This window comes from Alligator mississippiensis, chromosome 9 (genome assembly GCF_030867095.1).
Source record: "Alligator mississippiensis isolate rAllMis1 chromosome 9, rAllMis1, whole genome shotgun sequence".
Classification (NCBI taxonomy): Eukaryota; Metazoa; Chordata; order Crocodylia; family Alligatoridae; genus Alligator; species Alligator mississippiensis.
The window spans coordinates 75,352,647-75,373,023 of NC_081832.1; the positions used below are offsets into that span (position 1 = coordinate 75,352,647).

Genomic DNA, 20,377 nt, shown 5'->3' on the forward strand with positions numbered 1-20,377 from the left:
AACATTCTTCACTCTGCCAAAGGGATATTTTATCAAGATCCTTCTTTTTTTTTTTTCAGCAGACTATTTTCTTTTTGTGCAAACATTAAATGGTCTGAGAGATAAGGAGCAAATTTATACATGCTCACACCAAAGCAGCCAAAACACTGGCAGAGAAAAATTCCTTCTCCCCTCCGTCCGCGAGCTCCCCCGCCCCACCCATTTCCTCTCATTCTCTCCAAATTCTCATGACTCCCACAACATACTTGGCTGTCCAGACTCTTCCTGCTGCAAATCGGGACTTCCAGTAAAGTCGCAGGATCTGTAAGGCTGCGGTGGAGGAGAGGTTAAGAGAGTTCACCAGATAAGTCACTCGCACAGACCCGGGCCTGAGGATCTGGGACAAAGTCCGTGCGCAAAATTGGGGTTCATAATTCTGCGCACAATAGATACGAAGCAATAGGATGCTCTTCCCACCACTACTTCCCAAGAGGATGAAGCTGGCAGGTATAAATGGATGAAGTCCCTTGCCTTCTGCAATGGGACGACTGGCTTTTAAGCGAGGCAGCTGCCTAGACCTGGGACCTAGTTAGGAATATTTAGGAAGACGTTGCTTTCCCTTGGGTTTCAGCATCTTCATGGCTGAAGGATCTGTATAATATTCAGAATAATAGAGCTGGTGGGAAACGGTTTGATATTTGCTTCAGGCTTCAACTTTTTAGTGGAAAAAGGCAAAATATTCAGGGTTTTGACTGTCTGATGAAAAATCAAACGTTTTCCAGTAAAGCAGGCACTTTGGGTGCACACTTTCATTTTGGCTAAACCCCCGTTGCCCCATAAAGTTGTCGAGGAAATCATTGATCAGTCCTTTCTTTGTGAGGGTTTAAATGGCATCTGGAGGGAAGGATGCGTATCTCCAGACAACTCCTGACCTTGGCCCCCTGCTCTAGCAGCTGCTCGCAGCGGTGTGCGCAGAAACAGGTTTGGATTTCTTTCAATACTTGGTGAGCCCTGGTGATGCTCAGTTTCCCCTGCTGCAGAAGCCAGAGGACGGCTGCCAGCGTCTCCACAGCTGCGCCTTGTCCGTCGGGCATCACGAGCTAATGTTATTCAGGCTCTCCTTGTGCCCGTGTTGCTTCACGTCATGTCTGAGGCCTAAAGAGCTTGAACATGTAAGCCGTCGCCTGGCCTGAAGAGCTTGAACACGTAAACCTTGGTGCATAACGGGCTGGATTTGATCTGAGCTCCGCTGGTGCACCAGCCCACTCCCCAATGGCCCCGGGAGAGGCTATGTGCATCTGTTTTCTCCAAGGGGGATCCCGCTGTCACTCCTTCTTGTCTTCTTTCAGAAAACCACCTCCTTATATTGCTGATCGGAGACCCACAAAGCCCCTGCACTGGCCACAGCTTCCCCGGTCAGCCATCGCTATGACCAGAGGACCCCTCTTGGGTCTTCAGGCCAGGCCTCCACTAGGGACGGTACCGATCCAAACAAGCGGCGAGTTCACTTTAGTACTATGATAGAGACACCGGTAGTCTTCCAAACTGCTTTAACACTGTACATATATCAATAAAGCACGCCCAACTGATCGCTGCCTCTGTCTCACTTTCTCTCTCTTTATAGTGGTCTTTTGTTTTAATTGTGGAGGAACATGGATTTGGGGGGATTTTACAGAGTGATGTTGGGATTATTTTATCAGGGATTTTTCAGTTTTCCAATAGGGAACACCGTAATTCCTGCTAGGGAGGCCTGTGGCAGGACCCTGCCTGCTCAGAGCTGGCACCTTGGATCCAGCTGGCTGCGCTGACCTCCTGGACAAATGGGGCCAGGACGACATGCTGTGACAGTTCAAAGCAGCCCATCACACCCAGAACATCTTCCGGGTGATAGCTGCCAGATGGCCGAGCAGGGGGCACACATGGCAGTAGTGCCACACAAAGGCCAACTCTGCAGCCCCCCGTGCTCCTATTGATGGCCACTCCAGGACCTCTCTCCTCTGAAGACCAGCCTTGATTTATTCACGGCCAGTTTATACCCGTTTGCTTTTGTGCTGACAATATCCTGGAGCTTAAGCAGCACTTCTCCCTCCCCGGTGCTTAACCTCAGGATGTGTTTATAGACAGCGGTCATATCCCCTCTTGGCCTTCCTTGTGACAGACTAAACAAGCCAAGTTATTTATTTATTTTTGTTGTATAACGGGCTCCCCTATCCTTGATCAGCACCCTCGTTGGGCTTCTCTAAAGGCAAGGAGTAGCGTAGAGTAGCATAAAGTAGCATAGAGCAGCATAAAGTAGCGTAGAGCAGCATAAAGTAGCATAGAGTAGAGTAGCATGAAGTAGCGCAGAGTAGCATGAAGTAGCGTAGAGTAACATAAAGTAGTGTATAGTAGAGTAGCATAGAGTAGCATGAAGTAGCGTAGAGTACCCTACGTTGCCCTACTCTAGAGTAGAGAGGAATGGGGACATCACATATGACAGGCAGGCCCTGAGCCAGGAAAATGCTGCTACTCTCTTGTGTAAATATTAAGTGGCTATAACTCTCTAAAAAAATACTTCTGTGAGGCTCGCTCATGGCTTTGCGAGCAACAAGCAGTGTCCCACGCTGTATTGGACAGTCCTTCCTTGCTCACATCGTTCTGCCGGGATGCTCTTCTCTCCTGTTCTTGCCCAGGCCCTGCCATTATTTGCGCTCTGCTCCTTCACAATCCCACCCCCAGCGCAAGAGAAAACAAAAGGATTCAAATTGCCACGATTGCTCAAATGGACAATAAGGGCTTAGGGCCCAAGCCAGCTCCCAGCGAGTGATAATAGTACAGCCTGTGTCAGCAAAAGCCCTGAAAGAGGGAGGCAGACAAGGTTCTTTGGCTAGATGTGATATCTTTTATTAGACCAATGAAAGAGTTGGAAAAATTGTTCTTTGCAAACTTTTGGGTACAAGCACCCTTCTTCAGAGGACAACCAACAACCCTGAAGGAGGAAGCTGGCTCTAACGATGAATCTCAGCATGCCGCGGCTGCGCGAGGGGTCCTCCAGCCTCCAGAACCCCCTGCCGTTCCAGGCCTGGGACCCCACACGCAGCTCTGCCAATGCACCTCAATCCCAACGTGCAGGAAATCTTGCTGTTTAAGTCCCAGGCCCGTCTTAATCAACAACTGCCAATCAACCTGAATTATGGGGTAGTTTTGAGACATACACGAAGAGCGGCGAAGATGGGAGACCACCCAGCTCAACGTCACGTGAGAGCCACGCTGGAATCGGAGTCCAGGTCTCTGGGAAAAAAAATCTCCCCCATGCCAGGGAAAGAAAACTGCATGTTTCTAGTGGTGCTTCTGCCAGGGAGTATTTAGATGCACCACATGCAGTAGTTAGGATGATGTTACAGTGGAGAAAAGGGAGAGGAAAGGTGGGTTCTGCAAAAGGAGCGAGACAGAGGAAGCCTATAGCTTGGGATGTCCTCGGAGCCCCTAGACCTTGCCATCGGCACCAGGAAACCTTGGACTGAGCCCGAGAAACTGAGACAGAGCAATGCATTCATTGAGGAACAAAAGCAGCAACGTCATGCCATAACAGGCCAAGAGCATCTTACAAGAACAGTGCTCCGGCTCGGCTGGACTACGGGGTACTCATTAATCCTGAGACCTTCCTGCGGAGTCATGTCCTAGTCTCATGCCCAAACCTTCCTTGCAACAGCTCCATGTGATGGCCTTGCCCTTGCCCTGAGTGTGCGGGCTCGCGGCTCCGGAGGTATTCCCTCACCTGCAGCAGGATGACTTGATCTCCCAGGTGAGCTGTCCTGTCCTTGCATCACTTTGGTCCGCGCTGCTAAATAAGATGGAAGCAGCTCACCTGTTTAAAGGGCCTGAAGAGAAGCGACAGAGGTCTGCTGGATGTTGTCTACCCCCTGCATGTTGACTCTGCCTCTGGCTCTTGCCTCTCATCGGATACTCACCTTGATGCTGGGCTGCTCTGCTACCACGAAAAGTGCCATAGTCCACCCACCTGCTCCAAGCAGGACCAGCCCCAACTACATCGTCCCAGCCAAGGCTTTGTCTAGCTGGGTCTTAAACCTCCAAGGATGGAGAGTCCCCCACCTCTCTGGGTAACCTGTTCCCACGCTTTACTACCCTCCTAATAATGTTTTTCCTAATATCCATCCTAAACCTCCCTTGCTGCAACCTAAGCCCATTGCTCCTTGTCCTGTCATCTGCCCCCACTGAGACCAGCCCTGCTCCATCCTCTTTGAACCCCCCTGCAGGGAGGTGAAGGCTGCTATTCAATCCCCCTCGGTCTTCTCTTCTGCAGACTCAATCAGCCCAGTTCCCCCAGCCTCTGCTCACAAGTCATGTGCCTTATGAGATGTTATATGCTTAGTATCATAGTATCATAGCTCCTCTCTCTCCATGTCCTCTTGCAATGTACTTCTCCTTGCCTGGCTTTCTAAGCACTCCCATTCTGGTGCTCTCCATGAATGGACCTCTTTGGAAATCTTTTTTCCACCCCCAGAAAATTCTGCCCTTGTCTCAGAAGAGCAAATGCCTCAAATCGAAGAACTTGTGACTGAAAACTGCCAAAACCTGGAATCTTTTTAGCTAAACACTGGGAAAAATTCGCCTGACACTGCCCCAGTGTTCACGTCTTGGAGAGAAGGAGGTGGGCTTGTCTGCGGAGAAAGCAAATGGTTCCGGTGAACGGTTTCATTTGGTCAACACCCAACTGTTTTGTTCGATAAAGTGTCCGAGGATAACGCTCAGCCAGCTCAGCTACCGGGATTCATTTTGCACCGTAGAAAGGCTTTGCAAAGAAAAGGGTGAAATAGCTGTGCAGGGAGGGACTTGGTGTCTGTAGCCCGGCTGCAATCTGGGAGGCCTCGGAGCTCAGGCCCGGGGCACCGCCGGGGCTGCTGCCCAAAGGGCGTCCTACGTGTCTCCTTTTGTGGCAGAGGCATCGCCGCCACGTCAGCCCGAGGGCTGAGAAGCAGCTAGACAGGGGAGAAGGCTGCAGAGGAGAAAGGCTTGCTGGGTGACAGCAAAGCCCTGGGGTGCGAGGCTGACCCTGGGTCCAGAGCCAGATGCCAGGGTGCTTATGCAGCTGTTTTCCTCGGGGTGCAGACCACGGGACGGCCCCTAGCAAGCGCAGCCCGGCATGGCTTAGAAAACCTCCTTTGGGAGCAGTGAGACCCAGCTCATCCCCTCGCAGCCCTGCGTCTTGTGCTCCCCTCCCCTCTATGCTCATCCACATCAGTCCCTGCTTTTGACCCTGGCATGGGCTTCACATGGGGTGAGGCTGGCTCGTAGGCCCCGCCATCTCCAGCCTTGAACAACGGTTGGCCCGAAGGCTCGTCTTGCTACACGAGGAGCGTGAAACAGGGACGTGAAGCGGGTCCTGTCTGGAACCAAACCTCACGCTCCTACCGACCCGACCAGAAACACGGTGCGACCGGGAGTCCTGGCTGCTGGCATGGCAGGAAGGAGGAGCGATGCTAACCCTCCCCGACCCCCCCAACCTTGGAGCGAGCGGTGAGTGGCTTCGAGCGATGGAGTCAAGCAGTCCTTGAGCCACCAGGACATCCTATGAAACCAGGCCATAGGGCCCTCTGGGCAATATAACCTGAATAGCGGGGTGGAGGAGCAAGAAGAAACCACCAAGACGCAGCTCAGAGTCATTTGTTGCACCATTTGTGTCCTTGGGGCAGGACACCTGAGAAGATGCTGTGCCACAAGATGAGAAGCGAGGTGGCCCCTCCTATATGGCCTGCTTTTCCTTCCCAGGGACCCATGCCAGGGACCTTGGGCAGCTCTGTATAAGCACTCCTCTTCTGCAGAGAGCCAAGCCGTGTGCTGTGCAGGAGGAGGGGGAAGGAGAAAGTCCCTTCCCCCCCTCCAATAAAGCCTCCCTTGTTTAATTTCTGCCGCCGGGGGTCTGCTCGGAGAAGCCGGCCTGGGGGCTCTCTGGGCCGTAATGTTTAACTTACCAAAATCTGCAATAAATTTTCCTGGCTGCTCCCAATCAGACGCTCCCCCCAGCCCTTGCTAAAGCGCTGCAGGTTTACGAGCTCTGAAGAGCCATAAAGGCCTTTTACTGGCTGCGCTTTTTATTTCAAATTAGAGTGTGACTGGATAAACACTGGACAAAGTACCAATTTAGCAGGCATCCCGCTCAGCACGCGTGCTGGGGGCCCTGGGCAGACGGCTGATTTATTAGGGCTTGCAATTAGCTTGCGTTGTGGAGACGGGACAAGACGCTCTTTCACCCCCGTCCGGCAAAGTTAAGCGGAGCCCTTTCCCTCCGCTTCGCGCCTGCCCCGGGGTGTGAGGGCCACGGCAGAAGGGCCCTGCTCTGGCCCAGGGTTGGCGAACCTCCTGCCAGCTCTGGGGTGGGGGTGAGGAGTCGAGACCCGGCAAGGGGGGTCTAGCCACAGGCCGGAGGCACCGGGAGATGGGGCTGGCGGGTGTGAAGCAGGCAGCCCTCCTCATCTTCCCACATCCCAGCACCCACTGGGTCAGCTTCAGTTTCCTTAGCATTTAGCACTGCTGTCTCCTCCCAGAAGCTGTTTGTACCTCCTAGCCAAGATGATGGGTTCTCCATTGGATGCTGGAGCCTCTGGGCTGAGGGCATCCCTCTGCTAAAGGTGAAGGATTCACCCGCAGGTTGGACCGAGCCCTCGCTGCATTGGACCCATGCAGCACATGGGGTTTCCTGATGCCCCGGGCTATGCTCCAGCGCTGCCCTTGCCCTCCGCCGGGTGATGAGCACGTAGACCGCTAAAGCCATCTCCCGGTGCAATCAGCTTTGGCCTCTTACCTGCTCCTGCCGGGTGTTGTTACCCTCCAGGGGGGTGCCACAGTGATTTATCATCCTGGAAACCTGGCAGTGCAAGCAGTCCTGGGTGTGGACATGGCAGAAGGAAGGACTGACGCTGCTCCCTGACAGGCAGACACGTGATTGTAGCTGACATTGCTGGTTTGTGCTGTGGTAGCCCTTCGGGACCCCAGATAGAGCCTGGATGAAGGTAAGAGGTGGTCCTTGCCCTAAAGCGATCGTCATCGCAAGCGGTGCCGGGTGGGAGACAGCTCTACCTCAGCTGGGATCTGAGGCACGCAGGGGCTAAGGGAGTTGCCCAAGGTGATGGGGGGAGTCTGTGGCAGAGCAGATATCTCCTGAGGCCCAGGTCAGTGCCTCCCTCGCAGAACCACCCTTTCTTTCCCCCATCTAGCTGGGAGAGGCCTGACCGAGTGACTCAGGGGAGTCTCGGTCACCGCTCCTGACCTCCGTCCTGCACACAGAGCCCCGCAGAGCAGGCTGGTGCGCCTGCTACGGCCGCTGAATCCAGACCTCTGTCTCCAGGCATCTCAGAGAGGTCCCGGGAAGGGAAGGAGCAGAACAAAATGTGCCCTGTGGATGGAGCAGAGCCTGCCCTGGCTGGCAGTCAGCCCTTCCCTGGGGATGCCCTGGGGATGCCTACTCATCTGTGCCCTATTCTCCGGGCTGCTCCTCCAGCTCCCAGGGTGCAGATTTGGGGAGCAAAGCAGCTCCTGCAAATGGAAACCCAAGAAAGCGAGCCTCCCCACAACACCGCCTGGCCCTGGGGAGCTCTGATTGCAGACGGCTGGCGGGGGAGCAGGGCTGGGATGGGGGTCAGGTGCCCTTCAGCCCAGCTTTGCTCACCTCTGAGCCCTTCTGCTGGGTGAGCTCCTCCTGGCAGGCGGGAGATGCCAGGAAGGGCTTTGCCCCGTGACCCACAGCTCCTATCTATACTCTCCGCTGATCTGTAGCAGATATTTGGCCCTGCTGGCTCCTCCCTGGATGCCTTCCCAGACCGATGGAGCAGGAGTCTCTGACGCACCCTGGGTGTAACGGGCATCTCCATTTCCTTTGGCACCGGCCCACAGAGCCCACCAGCCTCCCACCCTTTCCCTGCCAGACCCCACGTCTCCTTCTCCCACCCTGCCCCACCAGAGACGTCTGCCTCTCCCTTGACTTTTGCTTTTTGGGATCCTTCGGTCGCAGGGGGCTGCGATCCCTGCTACCGGAGTTGCCCGCAGCCTCCAGCAGCGCCGAGCCGAGCACGTCTGTAACTGCACGGGGATAAGGGGCTCACCACGCTTTGAAAGCTGCAACTCAGATGTCTTGCAAGTCTCTGAAGTGCCCCGTTTTGGGTTTTTTTTTCCCTCCCCCTCCCACTCTGTTTGGATTTTGCCGGGATCCAGACCCCTGATGAAAAGCGGAGCTCGAGACGGGTTGCATTTCTCTTCCAGCGCAAGCACTTGAGGAATATAGGTGGCTAATGCCTTCAGTATGTATGAAATATCCCATATGCCGGGAAACAAAAGGGGCTCTGTGCTATTAAAGTTTCATTTCCACACTCCCTCCTCCCGCCCCTCTCCCCTGTTCACCCTGCCCTCCTCCGTTCCTCCTCAGGCTGCTGCGAGCGCGAGGGAGAAAGAGGTGACCCGTTTGCTCTCTGCCGGGCGGGCTGGCGCGGATGGGGAAGGAGCAGGCTGAAGCATGGCAGTGCCCGCTCCGGTGTGCGGACCTTGCGGGCATGTAGCAGGTGAGGAGGCATGGCAGAAAGGGCTGGCACCACATTGGGGCTGGCGTTGGGAGGAGATGCGAGCACATGCGGGGCGCACGTTGGTGGCTTTTCTGGGGAGGGAAGAATGAATGCATGAAGGAGAGCCGGGGGTTTCTATCACCCCAACGGGGGTGCCCATGAGACTGCTTAGCCCCCTGTCTGACACCGCTCCGAGCTATCCAGTGGCAGGGCATTCCCGCTCAGTGCCCCCCTCCCCTTGCACAATGGGACGGGTGTGTGTAAAAGACCTTCCTTAGATCAGGACCATCTCTACGGGCCAGGGGGGATGCTGGCTGGGTCCAGAGCATCAGGGCCACAGGGCGTGAGGCTCCAGGGAGCCGATACCTACGGCAGGGCAGGACGCGGGGCTCCTTCCCGCGCTGAACAATCTTCCTTTCATGACCTGGGACCAGTGGGATAGAGCAGAGCAACATCACGTGGCTCAGGAGAAACCAATCAATGGTCCTCCAGGCAAGGGAGGGTCTGGCTCCCGTTATTCACACCGCAGCAGATAGAGAGCTAGGGGGGTTGGGTTGGGTTGGGCTGCGTTGGGTTGGGTTGGGTTTCATTGCGTTGCGTTGCGTTGGGTTGCATTGGGTTGGGTTGGGTTAGATTGGGGGGGGCTCGCCTCTTATCGCCTTCCTCCTCCCATGGGATGTCAAACCACCTGGGTGCTGAGCAGTGGTCCGGGAAAGGGTGCAGAGCCCCGTGGACCCATTTCTTGGTCCTTGGCCTTGGAGAAGGATCTTTCCTGCCCCACCTGCCCTGGAGCCTCTTGCCAGGTGATGGAAATACTACACGTGGACTCGTGGGGGCTCTTCTGGCACCCTCCCCTTCTCTCCCTCCCTCCCACCCCCCAGGTCTGGGTGTGCCAAGCTGCTGAGGTCCATCTGAAGGACGGGAAGGGGTTTCACCGCTCCCAGCCCCAGGCTCTAGGCAGGTCCAGGCTGCTTGCTGGAGGTCACACATGGAGCTGGATGGAGGGAGGGTAGACGAGGAAGGAGGAGAGAGAAGAGGTGATGAGAGGGAGCGCTAACACTAGGCAGGAGGGATGTTTTTAGGATACGATAGGCCCCGTCCTCCTATCCCATCGCCAGGCATTGCTCCAGGGCCGTTTCCATTTCATGCCATAGAGACGGCAGAGACCATTAAGTGACACAGCCCGCACTCCCGAATGCAGGAGCCTTCCTTACACGGTGTTCGCCAGCCTCAAGAAGCCACGGAGCTGCAAACCCCAGCCCAGCCAGGGAGAGGGGCCAAACCTGTTCCCAAGGGGGTGCGGGAATGCAGGAGTCGGTCTGGGAGCTGGCAGGCACAGTGCAGAGGTCAAGGGAGCCCCCCAGCCTGGCACCCGGAGCCGACGGACTTCCCTAGGTGCCCATGTGGGCACTTTTGGGACCCACTGGAGGCTGGCTGGGTCCTCCGGCCCCCTCCGAGGCCAGGACACAGCGGTTCCTGGCAGTGCCCCAGGGCTCGCAGGGCATCGGTGGCTCTCAGAGCCACGTCGTCTGCGCTGAAGGAGTTAAGCGAGGACCGGAAAGGAGGAGAATAAAGAAAACAGAGGAGGCAGGAGAGAAGCGCTGGGCCAGGGGCTGTTTGAACTGGCTTGAATGTGCCCTCGGTGTGCTTATTTCAACAGCGCGGGCCGGGAACTGAAACCAGGCTGGTGAATGAACACACGCACCTTGGTCACGCACACACATGCACGCACACACCAGTCTCATGTACACACACACACACATGCATCGGTCTATCTTATGTGTGCACACACCCATACATATTGGTCTCTCCCATGCATGCACACCCCCCCCAATGGTCTCACATATACATGTGTGCACACACACACACACACACACACACCCCGGCCTGTTGTACACACACATGCATTGATCTCTCTTGCAAGGGCAAACAAATGCAATCATTGGTCCCTTTCACCTACATGCACATGAGTCTGTCTTGTGCGCTCACACGTATGCACACACTGCTCTCACATGCAGAGACGTGCACATTGGTCTCTCTCTCTGTCTCTCTCTCACATGCACGCACATACACACACGTCTCTTGTACACACCCACATGCATCAGTTTGTCTTGCATGGGCGCACACACACATTGGTCTCACACACAGAGACACATGCACATTGCTCGCTCTCTCTCGCTCTCTCTTTCTCTCTCATATTTACTGTCACACTTACATGTGAGACATATTTACTGGTCTCTCTCACACGCACACACATACACACACACACACACACCCTTGTCTAAAGCGCTGTCAGATCCCCGCCTGCCCAGGCAGGCAGGCAGGCAGGCAGACAGACAGATGAACTGGCTGCTGCAGATTTCTCACCAAGCTGTAAGAGAAAAACACATGCTCTGGCATTTCTGCCGCTTCCCTTCGGAGGGTGAAAATATTTCCTCTCCGTCATCGCCACCGCCGCAGCCCCACACCACTCTGTCTCCAAACCCGGCGTATTTGTACTCCACCTGGAGCAGACCCACTCCCAAGGCAACCCCTCCCCTTGCTTTCCGAGCCGATCCGCGGCGCAGGAGACGGTCCTGCCCCACTCGTTCCCTGGCTCCTCTGCCTCAGAAGATGTCTCCCTGCAGCGTGGGACACGCCTGGGCTGGCTGCAGACTCAGGAGAGCTTGTCACCTTTTCTCCGAGGCGCTAAGCCTTGTGTCTTGTGCCCATTGCATCCCTCTGCACCCAGGTGGGGCCAGATACTGCGCTCTTTCCTCCATTTCCCCTCATTGTTTGGCAGCCAAACACCCAGGGGTGCCCAGAGGGGCTGCAGGGGTCCCCGTGCTTCTCCGAGGACTGATCTCAAGGGGATTTGGCTCATGTTAGGCCACGAGATTTACCTGTCTGACCACGGAGGGGGCTGAGGGGAGGCCACATCTCCCCGTCTCGCTGCCTCCGGCCCTGCACGGCTGGGGTGGGCATGCTGCCCGGGAACTAGGATCCCCAGGGCTGTCTTTTGCCAGCCTTGGAGGCACCTGGCCTTCAGGGGCGGCTCTGGCAGGAGCCGGAGGTGGGAGCGTCGGAGCGCTTCGCTTCTCGTCGGGGGTCTCACATCTGTTTATGCGCTCTGCAGTTGCTAGGGGAGCATATGGAGGAGCTTTAGAGACACCTGCTCCGCGGGCTGTTGTTTCGGCTTCCCCTGGAACGTGGCCCCGCACGCTTCCCGGCAGCTGCGAAGGATCAAAGTACCTGGCAGAGATGAGCAAAGCCCGGTGCTTTGGTTAAAAGCTCTTCTGGACCACACTGTGGTTGTGGTGGAGAGAGGGCAGGGGCAAGGGCAGGGAGATGGCTGGGAGGGGATCTCAGGAAAAACCTCTTTGGTGGGATAGATGCCGGGGCAAGGTGTGGACTGCCCATCGCAGCCAGTGCTTGGGGAGGAGTTGGTGATAGCAATGCCGATATCACTGTGGGGATGTCTGGGCCTTGCTGCTTGCTCCCCTCTTTCTGCTACGCGGTCCAGGGGTGCTGGCTGCAGCCCAGGCTGGGGACTGGGCTGTGCCAATGCTGCTGCTGGGGCGCAAAGCCGGTGGTTCCTGCCCTGGTCTGATAGATTTGGGGTCAGGAAGGAATTTTGCCCCATGCTCAGATTGGTACAAACTGGGGCGGGGGGTATTGCCTTCCTCCGCAGAGGAGGGAAGCTGAAGGTAGGACTGGGGAGGTCCTGCCAGGGGGCTGCTAGCACAGACAGGTGGCAATGGTGTCTTCCTAGCAGGCCGGGCTCCCATGATGGGGGCAGAGAGTCGGTGTGGTGGTTGGCGCACTGCCCTGGGACTCCACTGACCTCCAGGGAGCCCCTTGGCTTTGCTACAGACTTCTGATGCATGGCCTTGGGTGACTCTCTTGCTCTCCCTGCCTAGACAGCGTAGAGAACAGGGGTTGTTTTTTTCTCCCATGGTTTTTGTCTTGTCTACCTGGCTTGTGAGCTCCTGGGGGCAGGCAGGGGCTCTTACCGTATGTATGGTATGTACAGCACCCGGCACACTGAGCCTCCAGTCTCAGCTGGGGTCATTCAACACTGCTGTAATGCAAATCAGAAATAATAACAACGAACCTGGGAGATGCTTTCGACGCCTCTATTCCATTGGATTTTGAGAGCGTCTGGAGCGTGCCTGGGTGGCAGGTTGGAGATATCCACTATGCCTGCCAATCATCGTTTTGGTGAATGCATTTAATTTGCATACTGCAATCATGCTATTTGAAGGAGGCTCATGGAGTTGTCTTGGTTTCTTGCTTCGTTTAAAGGTCCTGTTTATGTCCATGGTGTCACAACTGTGAAACAGAGCCCCGTGGTTATACCACGGCCGCAAGACGAGCTTGCTTTCCAGTTGCAGTGGGATTATTGCCGTACCTCTAATGACAGAGCGGAGCCTTGCCAGCTCGCACTGCTGACTGGGAAACCCACGGGAAACTGCTCAGTGCTGCCAGATAGCAAATTTTGGGAACAAACAATTTAAAAAAAAAAAAGGAGAGGCAGGATTAACTCATCACAAAATGTGCCTTGCTCGTTAATTTGACAAGTGCGGTTCAGTTCTAATTGCTTGTGATCAGGCACCAGCAACTGTTCAGCGCGAGAGTTTGCAAATGTCTCCGCGTCTCGGTAATGTCAGGCCTCCTTCCAGCATCTGCTGTGAAATCTTTGCGGCAAAGGCTGGGTGCACGAGCGAGCGCGGGGCTGCTGTACCCGGTGTTTGCTAACGGAGCCTCGCATCCTTCTCCGCACCTGGGCTGAGTCATTAGTATTAGTATTATTTTTTACAGGTGACTAAAATATGGGGGGTTGCACTTGTTAATCACCAGGCTCGGGGCAGGTGAGTGGAGGTGTTGCCTTGGCTGGGAATTTTGCCCAGCTGCAGCTTTATAAAACTCCCACTGGATTCACCAGGCCTAGGATTTTCCCCATCTGTTGAGGCTGAGTCGCCCAGGTCATGCTCAGGGCTGAATCCCAGCTTCCCGGGGTGTTGGGATCCACGTCCTGCTGTGGATCCCAGTATATGACTGGATCTAGGTCCGGAGTGAGGAAGAACCGGGTACCTTGGGTTGAGTCTTAGCTGCTTTTTGAATTGTAAACCTGCACAATTCATCCACGGCTGTCCCTGGACCCGGGTGCCACTACCTTGCTGTGTGACAGTAGGCATCATCCCATTGCTTCCTTGTAAGCCATGACTGCAGCCTGGGTAGGCCTGGCGGCATAGGGGGATTAATGCACGGGCCAGCTGGGCCCCGGGACTAGGGGCCCCTGTCTTGGCGTGGATGAAACTGGTGACCAGGCTGGGCATGCACAGTGCAGTGATCTGTGGCTACTGGGCATCATTTTCTGGAGCTGAAGTGAGCCATGGGGCCAGCCCTGGAGCTTGGTCCATGCTGCACGTGCCTGGAGGGCAGCAGCTCCGCACCCCTGGCACTGGCTCCAGCTGGTGGCCGTGGCTCCTGCCCTGGACCTGGGGGCAGTACGTCCCACTCCGGCCACTGCACCAGCCGAGGACAGATCCAGTGGTTGCAGGGCAGTGCACGAGCCAGGGTGGGCCCAGGTTGTTGGGGGCTCAGGCTTTTAATCTGAATCCACCCCTCAGAGGCAGTAGCATGCATGTCAGCATGGGCTGCCTCCTGAGTCCGTACCGTGCCCCCCTCCCAGCTGGCACAGCCCGTACCGAAGTCCAGGCCACTGGTCTTTTGCTGCCCTGACACTTGAGCGAGCTCTGTGAGCCTATGCCCAGCTCTCTACCAGCTGAATCCTCCTTCCTTTTTACTCCTAGTTGCCTTCACTGCAGGGGCAGCTGCAGCTGTGTGCGGGGAGGGGGTCCGGCCACCAGCACGGGCATCCTGGAGTGAAGCAACAAGTGGAAGGGAGAGGGGGACATGGCCCTCCTCCCTCCTCGTCCCCTTTCTGCAGGGCTCCCGGAGCTCACACGACCGCACAAATCTGCAGCTGAACTGCCCCAAATGCAGGCCGGGAGTGCCCAAGGTCCAGGCTTCATCCTTGCTTTGCTCAGCCCCCTTTTTGCTGCCCTGCTGCCTCCCTCACGGGGCAGGGAGATTGTCTCCCGAGGTCCCAGCCGAGAGCCGCTAACCCCCCTCTCCGCCCCGGGGAGGCTGCGAGCGCCGTGCTGAGGACGGGAGCCGTGGAATGTTGTTTTTTCCAGCCTGGTTTCCTTCAAGGTAGTAAATCAGTGCTGGGAAAGGGAAAGCCTTGCTGTTTTCCAAAGCACATCAGAAACGCTGACATCTGAGCCGCAGGCCTCTTTCCCCAGCCAACTCTGCCCTAACGCCCGGGCTGGAGCGAGGCAGGGCAGTGCTGAAGAAAGCGGAGCAAAGTCTGCAGGCTGCCGTGCCCTGGGCCTATAAATGTGTCCCCGTGCTATGCTGTCCCACACCGAGAGGGGCTTTCTAGAGACCCCCACCATCTCCTGCTGCAAGGGGATGCCCCAGAGACCTCCACTTGGATCCTGTGGTGGCTGAAGCTTCCCAGGAGACCCGTACGAGCCAATTTTGGGGGGCTCAGGGGGCTTTTTCTGCAGTTGCCTTCTCTCCCACATAGGATGGGGCGATGGAGAGGCATCGAATCCCATACTGAGAGGGGCTTGTCCGAGACGCCCTCCCTATCCTTTGCACCCTGTCTCAGGTCTCTCACAAGGGAAGGATCTGTCTGTGGCCCTTGTAGCCTAGCCCTGGTTTTGTTCCCGTTCCTGGACAGGGACCTGCTCCCGCTGTGAGAGACGCGGCACTGGGGGCACGAGGAGAGCACCAAGGATAGGGGCAGGGGCAGGGGGGGTGAGCAAGCTAGCCGGCGGGCTGTATTTGCACGGGTACACAGAGCTGGGTGGGCGACTGACGTGGGAGTGCGACAGATGGGAGAGTGCCCGGGCGCAGGGCTGCGCGGTCAGCTCCGGCCCCGCTCCAGACGCGCCGGGTTACAGCTCCCTGGAATGGCATCTCGGGTATCAGCTGCAGCACGAGGCCCAGGCTGCGCTCGTCCAGGAATGCCAGCCCCGTCCAGGCTGGCCCCGAACCCTGCTCGGCGGCTTCATGCGCCCGGCGAGGTTACGGCCTTGCCTTCAACCTACTCAGCTTTCCAGCTCAGGTGCTGCCTCTGACCGCCCGGCAGACTCCTGCTCGTTTTCTAGCTGCCTGACGAGGTCTGCGGCCAAAGCAAGTCCAACCACTTGGCCAAGGTCACAGACTGAGCTGGAGCGAGCAGCCCAAACCTGCTTAGTTTCTGGGAGATTTGACCTGTTTGTGCCTGGGAACTGGGAGGAGCCTTGAGGAGGGGGCAAGGTGGTGGGAAGTTGAGGCTGGGAGGAGAAATGGGAACGTGGCCTCATTTCTTGATCTGAGTTTGTTTTTTTGGAGCTGTCTCTCAGGCACCTGCATCTGGGTTTCAACTTGGCACGGGCAACCTTGCCCGAGGGGAGATGGGGGGAGCCTTCCCCACCCCGCTGTTGGCTCACCAGTTCCAGGCTGAGGATGACCAGAGCTCGGGAAATCCTGGGTTTGGGGTTTCGGAGGGAGGGGGAGACTCCCTATCGACTCACCCAGGTTTACGCAGGAAGCAGGGACAGGGATTCAGGACTCAGAAAGCGGGTAGATGCATGCTTGCCCGGTCTGTTTTAGAAAGGGAAGGGGGGTGATCGTGTGCCTGCTGCTGGAGTTGGGGAGTCTGCGCTCCTTGGCCATGTCACTCAATAGCACCGTGATCTTTTGCAGCAACGTCCAGCCACGATCAGACACCGGCGTGACCGAGTCCGTCTCCGCAGCCCTTCAGAGGGTGTCGGGTAAGTGCTGCCGTCTGCATTGGGCAGGTGCTGAGAACGAGGTGCAGAGCACAAGGCATGGCCGGGGACCACGGCGGCGTGTTGTGCCTGGTCACAAATCCATGCATCCTTCCTTCCAACTCTTTACCCATTTATAAAACAAGACATTGATCCCATCATAGGGTGTGTGAAGGCCTGACGGGCTGTGAAACCCTTGGGGAAGAGGTGGTAAGCCGGGTCTGGGTTTCGCGGCTCTTTCATTTGCAAGCAGTGCAAGTCCTGGGCAGTTTGGGGCTAAAATAGGAGAACTGCTCTCCTCCAGGCCTTTTGGTTCCCCCTGTCAAAGCCAGTCTCTGCTGCAGGGATCATCTACCTGTGCCGGGTGCCCGGGGCTGAGGGGTCGGTGCTCAGCAGAGGAAGGCAGGGCAGCATGGCACCGTGGACATGTGGGATGTAGGGGGCATTATGGAGACCCAGCCCCGGTGATCTGGGTGGGTCCCTCAGGTCCCCTGAGATCTGCTTGACTCCTGGGGGGGATCGGAGGGTTTGAGCCCCCGCGAGCCTGCCTCCCATCCACCCCGAGGAGATGTCAGCGCCGGCGGGGGACGCGTTTGGGTGGGCAGCTTTGCGCCGGCGGGCTGCGCCCCGCCTCCGGCAGATGGGGATGTCATGAAGGCAGCTCTCACCAGGCCCCTCTCCCCGGGATTGGCAGCGTGCAAGCCGGCGACGCCTGCCAAAAATATTTGTGTAGGAGGTGGAAAGTTAACTTTAGTCTTCCTTTTGGTGTGGGGGAGCGGGAGGAGGAGTTTTTGCTCTGGATCCCATGCAAGTGAGTAGGAAGAGAGCAGGGGGTCACTTCTCCGCCTGCTTTCAGCAGCTAGTGGCGATTTCCCCCCCACCACACACACACTTTGGCACGCTTTCAAAACGTGCCGTTTGCTTAGGAAAGCGGAGGGCCATTCCTGATGGCGAACGTGCTGACGAGGGGCGCGGGGCGCAGAGCCCCTCACAGGATTCGGTCCTTATTTCCAATGCCAAATGGCAAGGGACAGGGGCACTGCCCCGTTGAAGTCAGCGGAAGCTGCAGAAGCTCAGCGCCCTTGGAAATCCAGGCCGTGGATTTAGGTCCCCCAGGCTTGGAAATGCAAATCTCTTGAATTCGAATCCAGGGCTTTAGCAAACTGCACGGCCCTTACTCCTCTTGGGAGCTAGCGCTGGGGTCAGGCCGGCGGGGCTGGGCGGACACAATAACCCCGAGCCCTGATGGGCCGACCATGGTGACGGCCACAGAGAGATGGGGCAGGAGAGGATGAATATCTGGGCCAGGCAAGTGGGGTGTGAATTTGTTCGGCAGCCCATGTCTTTAGGGCTTATTCAACTAGTTATGCGCCTATTTCTACCCTGCCCCGGGGTGGGGGCACGGCTGCAGAGCCCAGGGGGCTTCCCTGGCACCTGGGGACCCTGCGTGTGCTGGAGTAGCATTAGGGATCTCTGAGATGGCAGCAGGGTCTCATTCAGATCCTGGGAAGCGGTGAAGGGCCCAGCCCATTTTAAAAGGGGAATCCCTGCCCCGAGGCACCGGTGATCTAATACGCCTGGTCTGACTCATCCAGACCCTCCTTGCAAGGGCTGATGCCTCCACCAGGTTTGCAGAGGCAAGCCCTGCTTGGATGGCGGGTGACAGGGGAGGGCAGACACAAGGAGATAGGCTCTGGATGGGACTGCCAGCCTGCACTGACAGAAACAGTTACCAGCCAGGTAGGAAAACGCCTTTCCCCGGGAGCCCAGCCCCAAAATGAGTCTTGAACCATTGAATGAATGACTTAGCGCTTAAAAATCAGAGGCCTGTTATCGGTTCAGGCCAAAACCAGACAATGGCTCCTTATCTCAGGCTCCTCGTGGGTGCCATAGAGCAGCCAAAGGCAATCCGGACTCGTAGTAGAGATGATCTCTTTTATAAGATTTTTGCAAAAAAATGTCTTTAACTGCAAACAAAGACTTTTTTTTTTTGCAAAAATCTTGTTTGTCTCATAAAGGATATCATCTCTACTATGAGTCCTAATGATTGCCTTTTCCTCTAGACCAATACGGCTACAACCTGGCTACCTGACACAGAGCAGCAAATGCAATCAGCTCCAGGGCTTGGCTGAAATCCCCTCCTGGCTCCGCCCCAGATGGGGCTTTGGGCAGAGAAGTTTGCGTCCACTCCCCCAGCCACACATGGCTGGGTTCAGCTGCTGTGCGGTGCCCATCCCAAGGGACGCGGCAGCCAGTTGGTCTCTGCAGCCGCTGCTGAGATGTGCCAGTCAGATGATGCAGGTCAGTGCCATGAGTTTCTAATTGTAGGGGCAGCTCAGATCAGCAGCTTGTCCTTGATGGAGCCAAGTGACATTGCCTCTGCTTGACTTGCCAGAGCAGGAGCCCTCCTCTGCTTGTACCCTCTCCCTTGAAGCTGCACCTGCTGGGGCTGATTGGTCTGGAGGCTGCGTGACACGTTGCCCAGGCTCCTGGCAGGTGATGAAGAGCCATCTCTCTATGTAGGATATCTTAGCATGCTCCACTGTAGTTGGGCATAACCTGTAAGCACTAAGATTATTCATTTATAGCAGCTACAGCTAAAAACTGTGCAGCTGGAGCTGGGATGAAGCAAGCTCCCCCAGCCAAGTCCCCCTTCTCATTGTGAGCAATGGCAGTAAAACCTCACCCAGGGAGGTTTTACTGCCATTGCTCACACATGGAGGTCGCCTTCTCTCATCTTTACCTCCGCTAAAGCCACTCCCTGATAAACTTGCGACTTATCCTAGACTCAGGCCCTAAGCCATAGCGGGAGTTTTCTGCCAAGGTGCCTAACTGCAGACTGGTCTGTTATGAATTTTTGTGGGTGAAACCGTTCTGGGTTTGACTTCAGGCAGTTTTGCACATCCAAAGTGTCTGTCTCCCTTGTCAAGCCTTGCAAAATGAGCTTTAGCAATGAAAGGCGGCAGGCCCAGGGATTTCTGTGGTCTTGGTCCGAGGGCGCCGTTGCAATTTGAGAGCACGAGAAAGGCTGAGGTCACTGCCCAGAAGTGGGTAGCGCTTTGAAGGAAGATTTTTCAAACTGATACGGGCTCTCACGGAAGCTTGTCAAAAACAAAGGCGCGGAAGGCGAGGGCATCTATTATTCATGCTTCTCATGCTGGAGCGATGCCACGGTGACTATCCCATCACGGAAACCTTCCTTCTAAGGATGCAAAGCAAATGCAGGTTGGGTGGGCTGGAAAACATTTGCTCTCATGGAATAGTCCCAAAAGTGGATTTTCTGTCAATGGTAAAATAACACCAGGCAAGCCGCTGGGCTTACAGCACATTGGGCAGCTAATGCAAATGGTAGCACAGCTTCAGCTTCAGCTTCAGCTTCAGCGGGGTCTGGAGCCATGCATCCAGGTTAAGACCCAGGTGGCTTCCTGTGTCTAAGGGCTTGGAAGTGGCATGTAGAGCTTGGGGAAGGGTTTTTCTTTGACGTGCCAAGCGAGAAATTTTGGGAGGACCAAAAATATTTGCTAATTGGGGTCAGAGAGCTTCCACTGAAATCAACTGGGGGAGGGGCAGGAAGATCGCGAACTGCCCAGAGATTTAGTTTTAGCATTTTCTAACTGAAATGTTTCATTGGGGAACCCCCAAAGCCTTTCATTAAGACACTCTGTGAACAAAATGCTCTGATTTTCCTGCGGGTTTTGTTTTTCGTGGGTTCTTCTGTTTGGGTTTTACTTTGCCCCAAAACCATGAGATATTTTGTCGGTTTGACCCAAACTGAGTTTCCCCCCAATTTTTATTTCTTTGCTCCGGGCGTCGAACTGAAAACTCCTCTCTTTCCCCGGCTTACATTGCAAGCTCTTTCTGCCGTGGGCAGGCTGAGCGCATCACAGGATGGAGCCCAGGGCTCTGGTTGGCATTCACGGTACCGCTGCAATCAGAAGTAGACCGAGTCTTTAGACCGCCCGTGTAGTAGGGAAGGGCCTTTGGGTACTGGAGGGCTGTGATGTAAGAGCAGGACTTTGTTAAATAGATCCAAGGGGA

General features: G+C 56.0%; 1 protein-coding gene across 3 annotated transcripts in view; it reads left to right on the forward strand.

Annotated features, from left to right (window-relative positions):
* Positions 1 to 6,917: 6,917 nt before the first annotated feature.
* SYNPO (synaptopodin) overlaps positions 6,918 to 20,377 on the forward strand; it is a 44,436-nt gene continuing 30,976 nt past the window's right edge. The window contains exons 1-3 of one of the 3 annotated variants that reach the window (XM_019479428.2): positions 6,918 to 6,989; positions 8,399 to 8,531; positions 16,275 to 16,342. The gene's annotated coding sequence lies outside the window, so the exon portion shown is untranslated. Of the gene's footprint in view, positions 6,990 to 7,881; positions 8,274 to 8,398; positions 8,532 to 16,274; positions 16,343 to 20,377 lie in introns of those variants that run through there. The other 2 variants (XM_019479426.2, XM_059712921.1) reach the window with 2 other exon arrangements.